Source organism: Paroedura picta, chromosome 1 (assembly GCF_049243985.1).
Source record: "Paroedura picta isolate Pp20150507F chromosome 1, Ppicta_v3.0, whole genome shotgun sequence".
Classification (NCBI taxonomy): Eukaryota; Metazoa; Chordata; class Lepidosauria; order Squamata; family Gekkonidae; genus Paroedura; species Paroedura picta.
Window position 1 is genome coordinate 52,148,249 of NC_135369.1, and position 15,185 is coordinate 52,163,433.

Consider the following 15,185-nt stretch of genomic DNA (forward strand, 5'->3'; position numbering starts at 1 on the left):
ATTCAAACAAGGAAGCCACAGCCCTCAGCTTGCAAGACCTGAGCAGGGCTGTTAACAATAGGATACTTTGGAGAACATTAATTCATAGGGTTGTTAGAAGTCGTAAGCAACTTCATAGTACTTAATGTATACCCACACCCTTTTCTTGCCCTTTTCTGTTTATAAAGAATTACCTTTTAAATAAATGAAAGCTGGGAATTTAGAAAAAACTGCTACACCATTATATTGATCTATTGGTATTGGTGCCACAATATTGTAGTATCGTGTGTGTGTGGTATCTAGAGTTAATTTTATAAAAATATTAAAAGCCCCTGGTGGCAGCAGGGCAAGGAAAATGGCTGCCATGTGGGCCAAAAATCCAAATTTTCCCACTCACACAACTTTCCAGGCTTTACTGTGCTGTTTTCCTAAACTTCAGAGCAAAGCAGTTTTGAGAAGGACTGGAGAAAAACCAATGAAATCCCCAGAGGTGCACAAAAGGACCACAATGCTACTTCCCAAAAGCATTGAGCTTGGAGCAAGTAACCTATGGAGAAGACATCCCTGATCTTGAGATTATGGGAATATTTAAAACTGTGGGGGCTGTGTGGAATTTTAGTTACAAGGTAGAGTTTGTCTATCAAAATACTTCAACTTCAGAAATATTCTTTCTATGCAAAGAACACTATTTTCGCTTCTCAAATATTCAAATGTTATCTTGTACTGAGAAGAAACTCAAGTCCAATATATTTTCTACTATTTTTTCCAGTTTGGTGTAGTGGTTAGGAGTGCCAGTTTGGTGTAGTGGTTAGGAGTGCGGACTTCTAATCTGGCATGCCAGGTTCGATTTTGTGCTCCCCCACATGCAACCATCTGGGTGACCTTGGGCTGGTCATGGCACTGATAAAACTGTTCTGACCGAGCAGTGATATCAGGACTCTCTCAGCCTCATCCACCCCACAGGGTGTCTGTTGTGGGGAGAGGAATGGGAAGGCGACTGTAAGCCGCTTTGAGTCTCCTTCGGGTAGGGAAAAGCGGCATATGAGAACCAACTCTTCTTCTTCTTCATTTGTTATTGCATTCATGTATTTTATTTATTATATATTCTGCAGCAACAATTCTGTTTAGTTTACCACTATCCCATAAGGAAGACACTTGTCTGAAACTCTTCTAAAGCCAACAGCCATCTTATGTTGTGAGAACTTGAAATACCAATAATTCTCACCACAACCATTAAGAAATGTATGGTGATAATGTGCATGGGAAGGTCTTGGTACCTACTTAAATAGTGAGTGCTCAACTAGAGATCTCCAAAAGCCCATGAATACAGGTGAATATTGGCTTGAGGCACTGTAACATTCTGCCATAAATTCACTTTTAGTTATTTCTATTTGTGAAGAGGAAAGCAAAAAGTTTCCATGTCATTTAAAATGTGATATTTTAAAATCATGATTAAATATTAGGAAAATATTATGTCATGAAAGTACAGCTCATATATTCCTAAGAGTAAATTTTTAGCTAATATTAAGACACCACATGAGGAAAGGTCTAAGACTAGAAAATGTCACATTTTGTCACATAACCATGTTTGTCCAACTTCTTCCTTTTAAATTTTTACTACACCAAACCAACATTTTAACACACAGTGTTCTTAAAAGAAAAGTATAACTTGGCTGGGCTGAGTTTGAAGGTGACAGAAGTCAAAAGGGACCATTTGCTTGCAAACAGCCTTATTGTTATTGCTTTTAAATTAAAATAATGTGTTCATCAATGCATTCCTTATCAGTTTTTCAGCATTAGAACTTAAGTGGTACAGGATTAGGGCAGCTACATCTACAGAAACAAAACCTGAAAGGCCATCAAATTCTGAGCCATACACCTCCATTTTAAAATCTGTATCTCACAAATCATACACATCTCAGCAATTACCTCGAGGTTTTCCAGTATAAAATGGGTTTATTTCACTATGTGTGGTTTATTAGTTGCAGCTTCAAGGTATCCCCCCCCCCAAAAAAAGCAAATTTGATTGGAAAAGTGAGGTGACAATGCTGTCAGCATTCATCTTCCTTGAGGGAATTTTGTATGGCAAGGAAACCACACAATTTGTTTTGAAAGCAATATCAAGCAATAATATTTAATAAGATATGACACTGTGCATACAAACAATCCAGTGCAGAAACTGGCTATAAACTACAAATCTCTATGCATGAAATTTGCCCTCCAAATGATAAGATTCTGGCCAGGAACATATTTTGAAAGCATCTGGTTTTCGGGCAAAGCATTTTTATAGGATTTCTTTCCTGTTCTGAAGTAACGAAAAACACTCCAAAAAAGCAGAGGGCGACGCCCCAGCGGGAACAAAAATAACTAGTAGAGTCTCAAAATGGCGCCTGTAGGGGAGAAGAGCGATCAGAGAAACTGCGCAACAAATCCTGGCAGTCAGCCAGGCAGCGCCATCTTCTTCTCTCCAGCTCCGTCCACGTCCCTTCAATACAGCCACACATCAGAGCAAGCCCTCGCAATGTAAACGCGGACCCGGATAAGGAGGGGGGGGGGGAAGCAGCTTTCTTGGCTGGTTTTCGGAAAGGCACAAACATCCCTGAAGTTATTCAAAACCATGCAATTTAGAGTTAAAAGAGAAATCAGGAACAGGCAGAGAGGGGGGGAAAGGCCTTGTTTTCCATTTGCTTTTTTTCTTTTTGGTCAGGAGATATTTCACGAGTGTACCGTGTTGGAACGTCTTTTTTTTTTATCTTTACGGCTGACGTTACCAATCCCCTCAAACAAATGTTAGTCTCGATGCAAAAGATTAAAATATAAAATCAACGACCCACCTCAAGACGATCCAACCTTCTACAAATTTTGAATGAATTCTTTATTTTTCCTCGTCCCGCCCCCACCAGTTTAGTGTAAGCATAAATGAAAATCAATTAACAAAAATTACTTGAATGAAAGGCTAATCTGATTGCGGGTACAGATTCACTGATCAAACGGACAAAACAAAACACTGATTATCGATGGAAAATATTTATTCTTTCAGTTTTAAAATATAAGTTACAGCTGAATATTCGAAATCTTTTTGTTGTTGTTAACAAATCCTACCTAGAATTACATATACCGAAATAATCACCATTTCCATTCCTTGTAACAATGACGCATACACAAGAGATCGGAAGAAACTGCAAACAAAGAAAAAACCCGAATAAATAGCACAGAAAAAGCCCATTCAAATAAAAGTAACGGGACAAAAAAATCCAAGACAAAAGGTGCAGCCCATGCTAGGAATACAGTGGAAATTATTACGAGACGATAGAGGTGATAGACGAAGGCAAATCCAGCCAGGGATGTAAAAGAAAAGAAAAATCTTTGGCAGCCTCACGCCCAGGAGAGAGAAGACGAAGTGTCTCCATTTTCCTGAGGAGGAGGAAGAAAAAGTGCTTCACAGACCAGAGAGCTTTAGAGAAAAGCAAAGAAACGAGGGGGGGAAAAAAGAGGGAGGAGATTTGAAAAGATTATTTTTCTTTCTCCCTCACACACATACTCTCGATCCCCCTCTTCCTCACACACATACACACACACCCCACACTCAGTCACACACACCACACTCACAGAGACACACTCCTCTTTCTCTCCCTCTCTTGATGGCCACCAAGGGGGCGGCCAAAAAAAAAAAAAAAACCACGCAAACACAACAACTAATTTTAAACCAGCTCAATCAATGAGTCATTAAAAGAGGGATTTTTTCCCTCCTCTCTCCTGAATTTGCATGGCATCAGCACGAGAGGGGAAAAAAAACACCCCAAACCTCTCCCCCTCTCTTGCAGCTATCAGCCCAGACCTGAAACCTTATCTGTCCTCTCTCTCTTCCCCCCTCCTTGTCTGTCTCTCCCCCTTTAAGAAACACATTTTTGGAAGTGCCCTCAGTATTCGCCGCCACCACCACAACCTCTCGCTGCAAAAGAAATAAATATTTCATTTCCATGTGAATTAACATCTGCCCACCAAGCACCACCCGCGCAAAATCGCCCTCTTCTTCATCGTCTTCCTCTCTCTCTCTCTCTCTCTCTCCCCCCACCCCCTCTCTCTCTCCCTCTCTAGATATATATTTATATACATAGCCCCAGAGCCAATAGCTCTCTGGGCTGAAACCTAATATCCTGGTTTTGGCAACTCCTGGTTGTTAATTTGCTCCTCTTTCTTTTCTGTCTGTCTGGAGATAGATTTTCCCCCTCTCTTTTCCCTCCCCGAAGGAAGGGAGGAAGGAGGTTGTGTGTTTTTTTTTTCCTTGAAATTTTTATCACAAAATTATAATACACTCAAAGGGAAACTCACCGTCATGAAAAAGCAGTGCCTTGTCAACGGGGTTTCTTCGCCATCACATCAGGGGCTGGCAGTGTAAGGGAGAGAGCGAGAGAGCGAGAAAGGGAGGGGGGGGGGAGAGAGGGAGAGAGAGAAAGGAAGAGAGAGCGAGTACAACCAGCACACAGTGCCGGAGTACCCAGCCACAAGGAGAGAAAATAGGCGCAGGCTGCGAGCAGAAATGAAACAGCTTTCACAGTCACATACATTATTATGAACACACGACTGCCGAACTTTAACTTGGCTTGCCTCTGTTAAACCAGGTCCCTTCATAAAGGTTTGCTTTGAAATAGAATAGAATGAAGTGCCGTGGCTGAGTTCTGTAGTCGTGTAAACTACTGACACTCCCCCCCCCCCCTCCAACAGCCGCTTTCTCCAACTCTTCCTTCTTGGTCTTGAAATAACTAGTTGGGCTTCTCCGGACAGAGTTATAACCAACAGAGCGTCGCCGTCGTCGTCCCGTCTCCCCATCCCCTCTCCCACCCCCCACCCCATTTGCTTGGTTTTAGAAAAATGGGCGAAGCATTGTTTTCATTTTAAGTTTCCTCTATCTCCTCACTCACTTACTCCTACCCCTAAACAGAAGAAGTTAAGAAGTTTAGGCTTAAGTAAACTTCAATTCTGGCAGCATGGACTATTTTGGGTCCTGACCTTACTGCTGCCATTATCCTGTGGTATTGTCAAAATATAATCATAGGCTATAATAAGACTGCACGGGACAGGGGTATAAAAATGTAATAAATAAACATAAATTAGAAAGTTGTAACACAGTAAATTATGTTTTGCCTTTTATAAAATTGTCAAACAATTTTAAATAATTAGAATAATATCATCCATCTTTTTTGCATAATAATATAAGTCAACAAACCATTTTCTCTCTTCAAGAAGATGTCCAGTTTAATGTTTTTGCAAATTAATAAAAACACTTTACCACATGAGACAAAAACCACCCAGAGCCGTAAAGAATGGGCGGTATAAAAATCCAAATAAATAAATTGTCTTTAGGAAACAGAATTTGCAGATTGTCTTCAATTGACATCATTACAAAAAGAAACTAGTTTATACCACATGTGCTTTGTGGATGTTTCAAGAGACAATATAGTTTATCTTGAAAAATATTTTATTGGAGCTATTAACTGAAGCAAATAAACAAAAAAAAAATAAGACTTATTTCACACATGACACTTAATATGCTTTTAAGCCCCTCCCCTGCTATTGGTATGAAAAGAAGAAGTACAATTTTAAGTGCACTTGTTCCAGGTTTTTAAATCAATTAATGACCATAAGCATTCTATTCTAGTCCTCTATCTACCATTTTTAAACATTCTTAAATATGTATATTTGGGGATTGGTCTTTCCCCCCACATTTATCTTGCCTCTAAAGTCTGGAAATATGCAAAATGGGGGCTTATTAAATTCACCACTCTCCATGGTTAACATTATCACCCCATCTCTCCACTAGCCCATTACTTTGGCAAACTCACAGAAGTCCCATGACTTATATTAGGAAAACTTAATGTATCCGCCTTTCCCCTTATCTTTCCGCTTTTTTGTTGCTGCTCTGTGAGGGCAAAGGAGAATTACTGGTGTGCATTACTGGTTTGCACAATTTACAAAAAAGAAAGTGACAGAGCATCAGTAAAAATGACTGATCTTGCCCATTTCAAGATGATGGCAACAATGGGTCAGAGGATACCCGTGAGGCTGCATCTATGTAGAGTGGTAGGAAAGTATGGACCAATAGGGTTATTGGAAGAATATTTTATCTGGGTCCTGCTGAACTAACTAAAGATATAATAATTAAAGCAAGAAAAACAAGAAAAACTTGTGAACCATGGCAATAACTGAAACAGAGGATAAGTGATAATTAGAATACTTTAAAATGCTTCTGTGACTTCAGCCTGCACTTTTAACACTCCTTTGATGAGTAAGTTTGTTAAGAAAAGAATTACAGTGCTTACCAGCTTTTATTTAATGCATACAATTTTAGTAAGAAAGAAGAGTAATGTGTTTCTGGTCTGATTTCTGAAATCCTTTTCCTTAAGGATCATGTCCATTCAGCGATAAAGCATCCCAGTAGAGAAGTTGATTACAGTGTCTACTAATTAGGGTTTCTTCCTGCCCATTTTTTTTACCAGATAATGCAGGATATGAGAAATTATGGTGGTGTCCAGACTTATTTCCTATCTGAATACTCAGAATCTGGAATTAGCTATGGAAAGGAGCAGACAGCTAGGGCAGAGGTTTCCCTTCTCTGACCAGCCATTTCTTGGCTGTATCTTCAGGCATGGTTCATGCTTTTGCCACTCAGATCTGTTTGGAAGTCTGCAGGAGGACAAAGAGAAAATAATAGAGAAGAATAGTGACAACAGTCTTTTCCCTCATCCTATCCTTTTCTTATAACTTGAAATGCCTCAGAATTGTGCTAACATTGCTCCATTTGACAGCCTAATTATGTGCCCAGAAGAAAACAAGAAGGCACACTAGCACTCGCCTCAAAAGTGGATTGGAGGGGAAAACATTTCCCAAAGTAATGTGCTTCCTTCCAAGTGAAGTTTCTCCTCCACACTGGCTGCATATTGAAAATATAATGATGAACTGGACAGAAGATCCATTGGCTCATGCTTTTAAGTGCCATTCAAAGGCAGCAACACTCACATAACCTCTTCCCCGGCATCTGGTATTCAACAGCTACTTAGTTGTTAGATTAATAGTTGTTTATACACTTATCCTCCATGATTTGTGAAATTCGTTTTAAAAGCCATCTCAGAATCTGTATACATTACATGACAACATATGTAAGAAATCTCCAAAGGCTGCTTCTGGTAGGGAAAAGCAGCTTGATGAAGGGCAGGGTGTGATCTTCATTGAAGAATCATATCCCATATACTACTTTTCTTCTACATCTTCTCTCCCGGCCCCAGTTTTCCATACAGGATGACATTCAAAGATGACATTTGGCTCCAAAGATGGCAAGGCTACTGCTGATAAATTTATTAGGGATATTAATGACATTTAGAAGAAGAAGAAGAAGAAGAGTTGGTTCTTATATGCCGCTTTTCCCTACCCGAAGGAGGCTCAAAGCGGCTTACAGTCGCCTTCCCATTCCTCTCCCCACAACAGACACCCTGTGGGGTGGGTGAGGCTGAGAGAGCCCTGATATCACTGCTCGGTCAGAACAATTTTATCACTGCCGTGGCGAGCCCAAGGTCACCCAGCTGGCTGCATGTGGGGGAGCGCAGAATCGAACCCGGCTCGCCAGATTAGAAGTCCGCACTCCTAACCACTACACCAAACTGGCTTTACAGAAAGCAAACATGATAACACCTTAAGCCAGGTTTTCTAGACAGCCCTGGAAGGGTTTCCTGAATGGGAGGGAGTTAATTATTTTTAAATATATTTTTAAATGTGTTAAATATCCCCCATCAACACCACCACCAAAATGGCCAATGATGAGCCTGGAGAGGGTGAGAAGAGGAGCAGCCCTAGGTGGGTATGTATACAGCTATGCTTCCCAACCATATTCTGTACTACTTCTAGGGTTTCTTGAAGCCTGGAAAATGTTTCAGGGGGTTCTCAACAGTAAAAAAGATTAAGAAAGGCTGCCTTAAATTCACAAACACAAATACAGGCTGATGTAGAGGCTCTAGTCACCTAGAGCTCTACCCATTATCACAGGTCTTTATAAACCTTCCATCCCTATCTATACATGGTCCAACCATATAGACAGTCTTAAAGGGTCCTGATGTACTTTGGCACAATAACTTGCATAGGTTTGGTATACAATTAGCAGTGCAAAGTACCATCAAGTCATTGTAAACTTATGGTAACAGACATAGAATATATGATAAATACAGTACTAGAAAGGACCCGTGTGTAAGCAATACAATGTGAACTCTGTGACTTGTTTGTTTGTTTATTATTAAATTTCTATACTGCCATTCTCAGCCCAGCCAGCTCATGGCGGTTTACATAAATATATATATAAACCGTTAAAAATCAGTACAATCAATACAATTAATGGCAGCAACAATCAATCTTATAATCCTCCCAGCAGAGCCTCTGCCTGTGGTCGTTATGTCCCAATAGGTGATCCCAGGCGATGTTGGCCTAGGAGGGTACAAATTACAAAAAGGAAGGGCAGGACCCAGTCTTACTACCCTGGTCCCCAGCCCATCCTCAACCAAATGCCTGGAGGAATAGCCCTGTCTTGCAGGCCATGCAGAACCCTGAGAGCTCTGTCAGGGCCCTCAGCTCTTCCAGGAGCTCATTCCACCAGGCAGGGGCCAGGGCCAAAAAGACCCTGGCCACAGTTGAGGCCAGGCACACTTCCTGGGGACCCAGGACAACCAGCAAGTTCATAACACAGAGCAAAGAACCCTGCAGAGAGCATAAGGAGATAAACGGTCTCACAGATAGATAAGACTCAGACCACGTATAGCCTTACAGGTCAAAACCAAGATTTGATCTGGAAGCTATCTGGCAACCAATATCTTATCAAAAAGGCCAGGACAAGTCTCTTGCATTGCTTTCTTTAATCTTCCACTGCATGCCAATACATCACAATACAAAAGGCAACCTCAAGAGTAGGGTAGACAAGGCTGTTTTGAATATGTCTTCCTCAATACATTTTCATTAACAAGAGTCAAACACAATTTTTAAACAGTTCCCCTGTCTTCTAGCACTTCTCTTGGTAACAGCTCTAAGCCCCATGGGGGTTTCAAAGCAAGAGAAGTTCAGAGGTGGTTTGCCATTGCCTCCTTCTGCATCACTACCCTGGTATTCCTTGCAGGTTTCCCATCCAAATACTAGCCAAGGCTAACCCTGCTTAGCTTCCAAGTTCTGATAAGATTTTTATTTTATTTATTTATGTATTGAATTTCTGTATTGTCCTTCCCCACCTGTGTACATCTTCACTGAAGCCAAGGAACATGCCACCCTACCTTATGTGAGAAGGGAATATAGTGCCAAGCCAAGGCATTCCTATGTCAGCAGATGTTATAACAGATGTCCATTAGTATATATCATGTGTGTGCATAGGGAAGCCAGTACATTGATGTTCTATTGGCTTCAGTCATAGGCCTAGCGGAACAGCTCTGTCTTGAAGGCCTGTAGAACTGTTTCAGGTCTGGGCATACAAGTACTCTTGTTAAATCCTTGATCATGCATACTCTAGTGTGTACTCAAACACATACACACTTATAAAAAATGTACAAGGTAATCCCAAACAGAATTACATCCTTCTTAGCCCACTGAATTCAATGTATAACTCTATTTAGGATTGCATTATAGCTAACCTGTGACTGGAACATGAACTATAGTCTCATTCAGGTGATAGCACTCACACTGAAAGATGCCTTTCTTTTTGTCTGGCCCCTTCATGCTATAGAGTCACACACATACAACAATGCTCATTAGAATGCGTACCATTGTCTGCTGGCTATTCTTCTAGGAGATATTGTTTTCCCTTTCCCAAACACATACATAACAGTATCAGCATTTGTTTAATTATACCAGCAGGGGAAGTAAGTAGGACAGTAAGTTGTTGGAATTTTCCTTTCACCATTGTGAATGCTTCAGTGGCAATGCCAATGACAGCATTCAGTAGACCCTGCTATCTGAAGCTGTCTGCCCATGAGGCTGGGAGTTAAATCCCAGCAGCCGGCTCAAGGTTGACTCAGCCTTCCATCCTTCCGAGGTCGGTAAAATGAATACCCAGCTTGCTGCTGGGGGGTAAACGGTAATGACTGGGGAAGGCACTGGCAAACCACCCCGTATTGAGTCTGCCATGAAAACGCTGGAGGGCGTCACCCCAAGGGTCAGACATGACCTGGTGCTTGCACAGGGGATACCTTTACCTTTACCTTTTAAAAAAAGAACATTAAAACCCCCAGACATAAAATCATAACACAGGTCCAACCAATCACAGTAACAAAAAAGAGATTCAGTGGGGAAAAAACTAACTCAAATTCTTATCATTCCCCCAATAAAAACCACCTAGAGGGGGGTGGGAAGAGGAGCACAGATGGAACCCGCAAGCTACCACCTACAAGCCGCCGCTCTTTCCTGGGAGGGGGGCCATACACATCTTCCTTGCCACGCCAGCCTCCACCGTAGACCTGGTGGAAAAATGCCATTTTGCAGACCCTGCAGAACACCAGAAGCTCCCGCACCCCACTTTGCACCTCACTCTGCAAATATGTTCAGGGCAGTTTACATTTTAAAATTCAGTTTATAAAATACAATAAATATGTTGTAATGCTCCATTTGCCTACTATTTCTCCATGTGTTCAGTGGTGGGATTTTATTCTGTCCTCAACTGTAAGCTTGGTGGAATTGTGCCATTTTGCAGGCCCTGTGGAACTTGACTGGTTCCATCAGGACCTGGATCTCATCTGGCAACTGATTCCACCAGGTTGGAGCCAAGACCAGGCACACTTATTTTGGGCCAGGGACCATCGACATGTTGGCATTCAAAGAGAATAGTTTTCTTCTGGGGTCATACCATTTTCTTTTCTCTCAGTAAAGTCTAGGACAATCCAGAACAATTCTCATCTAGCCATCAGACTCCCCTCACATCAAGAATTAGAAGACTGAATTGAAGAAACCTGCCTCTTTCTTTGTCACATGGCCAATACTCACTCCTCCAATAGAGGAATGGAGGACTGCAGCTGATACCTTTATTTATTATCAAATATTTACCCATGGAGGAGTGTTTGTTTACCTCTGAACAAATTCATTTTCCAACTGGAAGTTGCCTGACAACCAATATACAATATGGCAACCTTTGGTCTAACTAGCATCTTTCTCTGATTTGTTATAAAGAGGAATAGGTTGTTGGTGGTACGAAAAAATACACAAGGCTATGGTTGCCAGATTCAATAGATTCATACATGGCTTTCTAAATACTTTGGGGGTGCTGAATCAATTCCTTATGTTTGGCAATCTCAATCTAAAATAATTAACCTTTAAACTGCCAAATATGTATTATCACAAACTTATATCTATAATTAAGCTCCTGAATGTAGAGAGCACATTTACAAACAGGCTGCCTCCTCATTTTTAAATGATACAGAAATGGAGAGAGATGGAGGGAGAGGCTGGAGAGTGGCTAGAGGAAGATGTGAAAACAAGCTGAGACTAAAGAATGCAGCCTAGAAGCAAGTGTGTGCTAATGGGTCTAGGATTATTGCCCTTGAGTTTCGTAGTGCTAGAGAAGCACCAGTGGGAATACAGAGATGGAGAGAAAACCATTATTAATGGATTGTAGCAGAAAAGCATTTACTTCTCTTGGTTGCTAAGAAAGCCCTAGAGAATGTTGCTACATATCTGAGCAGAGAGCACTCTGTAAGCAATGGCTCCTGTAAGAGGAAGTGAAATGTCATCAGAATTTATTCATAGTAGATGTACACTTTATATATGAGCGTTGATACCAGGAAAACCAGATTGGATGGCAAAAGGAGCTTCCATGGTAGGTTGGCAAAGAAATTTAAAAGTCACTGGGTTGGAGAAGGGAAAAACTTCATCTAAGACAAACTTACAGTCACAGGTGTCTTGGAGGAACTTTTACCTACTACAGTTATTGATGAAAAGTCACAACCATCACTCAATTACAAACTGAAACAGAGTTTTAATGAATTTACAGGTGGCAGTGACACATCAGTACAAGCTACTGCTATAAATAATAGCATGCCTCATCAAGCAACAGTGTCAAGTGGGAATTAAAAACAGGTTGGGAGCCCTTCAATCACACAAACAGGAGAATTTACTCTGAAGTCACAAGTGGCGGTTGCATGGCCAAGCCTATTCTAAATACAGTGGCCCAGAAATAGAGACCTATTCCAACAACAGGTACTCAGCATTTTCTTATATCCATGTTGATAAAACAATATTCTGTAAAATCATGGAGCAGAAATGGGCACAGAAAGAACACCAAGATTTCTTGATTGTTAAGTCTGGTTGCCTGCAAACACACCTGAACTCTGAAAGTCATATGGACACTATTGTCTCCTGGACTACTAGAGTCAAGAGCTTCGATCTCATTTAGAATTTCCATGATTACAAGGAGGGGGGCAATTTTGCCAGTCTCCCCTGTGGCAGCCCAAGACATACCTCCAAAATGTTTCTCATGAGGAAGGGGAGGGGGGATCAGACCTCCTGTGGTAGGGGGAAATAGGCAAAAACCCTTGTAGGTGAGACCCAAGCCATAAGTAGTCTCCCATCGGTTTACAGCAATAAAACAAAGATCAAAACATTGTTAAAACATAGTTTAAAACCTATCAACTCCCCCTGCCCTCTTTAATTTCATCTGCCAGCTAACCATATAGAATAGTATAAGATACAGTGGGAGCCAGGGAGGGGAAGGAGACCTGTATGATTTTAGGCTCATGACCTCAACCATAAGCCTGGTAGAAAAGCACTGTTTGCAGGCCCAGTGGAAATTTAACTGTATTTAATAGCTAAAATAATGATTGAGGGGGATGTGGGGAAAATGAGATATTTTACTGGCTTATTCTACTTACAGTATTGTACATTCTTATCCAGTATAATCCTCCTACAGTTTAAAACATAAGGATTTCCATCCCAATATATATTTTAATGTGTATTTTATGTATATGTTTTCTTTAATGTAGGTTTTGACACAGTGATAAATTAGTAAAAAATACACATCTATTTCATGTTCATCATGGTTCCCAGGTATAAGAAATACTATTGATAAGAATCTGAACCTTTGGGGATAAAATGATTAATTTAATATTAATGTGTTATAAGAGTATAACTTGTATAAAGGTAAAGGTATCCCCTGTGCAAGCACCGGGTCATGTCTGACCCTTGGGGTGATGCCCTCTAGCGTTTTCATGACAGACTCAATACGGGGTGGTTTGCCAGTGCCTTCCCCAGTCATTACCATTTACCCCCCAGCAAGCTGGGTACTCATTTTATGGACCTCAGAAGGATGGAAGGCTGAGTCAACCTTGAGCTGGCTGCTGGGACTGAACTCCCAGCCTCATGGGCAAAGCTTTCAGACTGCATGTCTGCTGCTTTACCACTCTGCGCCACAAGAGGCTCGTAACTTGTATAATGTATAACAATTTATTCTTTATATATATATATATATATAAATTAATCTGAACCTTTTCATGTTCTTTTTAAACAGGAGTAGACTACTTTTTATAATTAAGAAGTCAAACTATGTCAAAATACAGAGCAAGATATCCACAATTAGCCAGGATAAAAATATACAAGTTAACTTTACTGATTGTTGACACATTGACTAATGAAATTCTGCAATTCAAGCACTGGTTGCTATGGGCCCTTTTTCAAGAATTAGCATATACAAGGTCCCACACAGAGCCTTCTTTCTCCTGACCCCTCACCTGGTGGAATGAGTTCCCAGAGGCGATCAGGGTACTGACAGACCTAAAACAGTTCCACAGGGCCTGTAAAATCCATGGACTTGCTTGATTACTATTCTTTTACACTCTTATCTTCTGTTATTGTTATTATTGTTACCACTGTTATATTCTAGTTCATTGGCAAAACTGAGTTTAATGTATAATTCTTTATGTTCCATGTGAACCACCCAAGCCTCAGGGAAGGGTAGTATATAAATATAACAAAATAAAATAAGTAATATCCTGTTATTTTGGCTGCATTATTATTAATACGCAGTTGATTCTCAGCTTTATTTTGTATATTTGTCTGCTCCAAGGACAGCTGTAATTACCCTGAACTGGTGCCTGGGGGCAGTTTTGGAGTAGATAGCGGCTGATAGGCTGATAACCTGTAATGTGATCCCAAGAAAGCAGAAGTGCGGCTGGCGAGTGAAAGGTCTGATCCAGGATTTAGGATATCACCTAGCTTTGCTACGGGTGGGATCCAGCAGTCTTCTGGAATTACAACTGATCTCCAGACCATGGAGAACACCTCCCCTGGAGAATCTAGCTGCTTTGGAAGGTGAACTCTGTGGCATTATGTCCTGCTAAGGTCTCTCCCCAGGCTCTACCTCTCAAATCTTCAGGAATTTAAAAAGGATGTGGACAAAACTGAGAGCAAGGAGAGCAATGAGGAAGATCCGGGGCCTGGGGACCTAGCCCTATGGTGAAAGACTGAGGGACTTGGGAATGTTTAGCCTGAAGAAGAGAAAATTGAGCAGGGACATGATTGTTCTCTTGAAGTATTTAAGTGTCACATGGAGGAGTGCAGGGAGTATAGAATGATACTTGCTAGAATTGGGGGGGGGGAATTTCAGTCAGTGTAGTTCAGCAGTGGAATCAGCTGTCTGATGCAGTGAGTTCTGCCTCACTGTCAGACTTTAAGCAGTGGTTGGACAGACATCCTGGATCCTTCAGGATGATCCTGCAGTGAGCAGGGAGTGGACTAGATGTCTTCTATGGTCCCTTCCAACTCTATGATTCTATGAATTCCTGAACCTGGAGTTAGCAACCCTAGGTACCAATTGTTCCAGTTTCAGGCCTGTAGTCTATGGGTGCTCTTGGACCCAGGTCCACTACTCAGAGGCCCCCACCTTTATTTCTTTATCTCCCCATTCTATCAGCTCCGTGCAGTTAACAACAGTATAAAGTCATCATCATCATCATCCATAATAAAATCATACAATCTTACAATTAAAAACCAGCATCTTAAACTTGAACATCCAGTAGTCTCTCAGAACTTGGAGGGTGTTGCATGTAGGGAGGCCAGTGTTTCTTGGTGTTAATATGACCAAAGTATAACAACATCAAAATATGCAAGTTTAGTCAGAAGTAAATCTTTGTTGGTCTTAAAGGTGCTACTGGACTCTGATTTTATTGTGTTACTTCAGACCAACACGGCTACCCATTTGA

At 41.1% G+C, this 15,185-nt stretch overlaps 1 protein-coding gene across 2 annotated transcripts in view; it reads right to left on the bottom strand.

Moving 5' to 3' along the window:
- BICRAL (BICRA like chromatin remodeling complex associated protein) overlaps positions 1-4,610 on the bottom strand; it is a 60,295-nt gene extending 55,685 nt beyond the window's left edge. Inside the window, exon 1 of one of the 2 annotated variants that reach the window (XM_077337948.1) lies at positions 4,312-4,610. The gene's annotated coding sequence lies outside the window, so the exon portion shown is untranslated. Of the gene's footprint in view, positions 1-2,813; positions 4,266-4,311 lie in introns of those variants that run through there. The other variant, XM_077337956.1, reaches the window with a different exon arrangement.
- Positions 4,611-15,185: the final 10,575 nt, after the last annotated feature.